Raw genomic sequence first — 1,749 nt, forward strand, 5'->3', positions numbered from 1 at the left:
TCCATTATCATCTTAACTCATTTTAATCATATTTTGACAGAAGTGCTGTAGCAAAAAATCCACTTAATGTCTTTACTTTACCCTATTACTTCTATGGTTATTGAGAAAAACAAACTACATTGACTCCAGAAGAACAAATCAGGTGTTCTAACAAGTAATTTATCAAAATCATCTTTCCAGCTTACACTTTGGTGATGCAATATGACAATGATTTTGTAAGAAAAATCTTCAAACTTCAAAAAGTTTTTCTTAATTCCTTACCTTTGTACTGATAAGATAACACCTGGTTTTAACATAACACAGGCTTTCACTTAAAAATGCTGCTAGGTTGCATTCTGCTGATTAGATATCACCAGGAACAACATTAACCTTCAGGTATTTTCTAAATGTTGAATAAATTGGCTTAAATCAAATTAAACTCACTTTAGAGATAATTGTTTCAGAAAAAGTCTTGAACCCTAACATAAAATAGGTAGTTTGACATGTTGACTTCTCTACCTAAAATTCGCCAAAATTTGACTAATAGTAGATTCTCGTCCCTGGGTGGGATTGAACCACCAACCTTCCAGTTAACAGCCGAACGCGCTAACCAATTGCGCCACAGAGACCCTATGATATACATAAACAAACAACACCTAAGAAAGATTGATCTGGAAAGTTTCCTTGCCAAAGTTTATAAAGTCTCTAATCTGGACAGTTATTTTAGGATTTTTCGTTAATTAAAAGGAACACATTGCCATGTTCTTGAGATGAATCAACCCGTCTTGAGTTCTAAACACTTCCATGAGCAGCAGAGTGGCGCAGCGGTAGCGTGCTGGGCCCATAAGCCAGAGGTCGATGGATCGAAACCATCCTGTGCTATTTTCATTTATCAAATCTAAATTTGGGATTGCTATTTTGACTTTTTTGGTCTTTGCTTATAGAAGAAAATCCATTATCATCTTAACTCATTTTAATCATATTTTGACAGAAGTGCTGTAGCAAAAAATCCACTTAATGTCTTTACTTTACCCTATTTCTTCTATGGTTATTGAGAAAAACAAACTACATTGACTCCAGAAGAGCAAATAAGGTGTTCTAAAAAGTAATTTATCAAAATCATCTTTCCAGCTTACACTTTGGTGATGCAATAAGACAATGATTTTGTAAGAAAAATCTTCAAACTTCAAAAAGTTTTTCTTAATTCCTTACCTTTGTACTGATAAAATAACACCTGGTTTTAACATAACACAGGCTTTCACTTAAAAATGCTGCTAGGTTGCATTCTGCTGATAAGATATCACCAGGAACAACATTAACCTTCAGGTATTTTCTAAATGTTGAATAAATTGGCTTAAATCAAATTAAACTCACTTTAGAGATAATAGTTTCAGAGAAAGTTTTGAACCCTACCATAAAATAGGTAGTTTGACATGTTGACTTCTCTACCTAAAATTCCCCAAAATTTGACTAATAGAAGATTCTCGTCCCTGGGTGGGATTGAACCACCAATATTCCAATTAATAGACGAATGTGCTAACCAATTGCGCCACAGAGACCCTATATGAGACATAAACAAACAACAGCTAAGAAACATTGATCTGGAAAGTTTCCTTGCCAAAGTTTATAAAGTCTCTATTCTGGACAGTTATTTTAGGATTTTTCGTTAATTAAAAGGAACACATTGCCATGTTCTTGTGATGAATCAACCCTTCTTGAGTTCTAAGCACTTCCATGAGCAGCAGAGTGGCGCAGTGGAAGTGTGCTGGG

At 34.5% G+C, this 1,749-nt stretch overlaps 1 non-coding gene across 1 annotated transcript; it reads right to left on the minus strand.

Moving 5' to 3' along the window:
* Positions 1–534: 534 nt before the first annotated feature.
* On the minus strand, positions 535–608 carry TRNAN-GUU (transfer RNA asparagine (anticodon GUU)). The gene has a single exon. It is a non-coding gene; the product is annotated as a tRNA-Asn (tRNA).
* Between the last annotated feature and the right edge of the window lie 1,141 nt (positions 609–1,749).

Source organism: Taudactylus pleione, unplaced genomic scaffold, assembly GCF_031769625.1.
Source record: "Taudactylus pleione unplaced genomic scaffold, aTauple2 ptg000134l, whole genome shotgun sequence".
Lineage (NCBI taxonomy): Eukaryota > Metazoa > Chordata > Amphibia > Anura > Myobatrachidae > Taudactylus > Taudactylus pleione.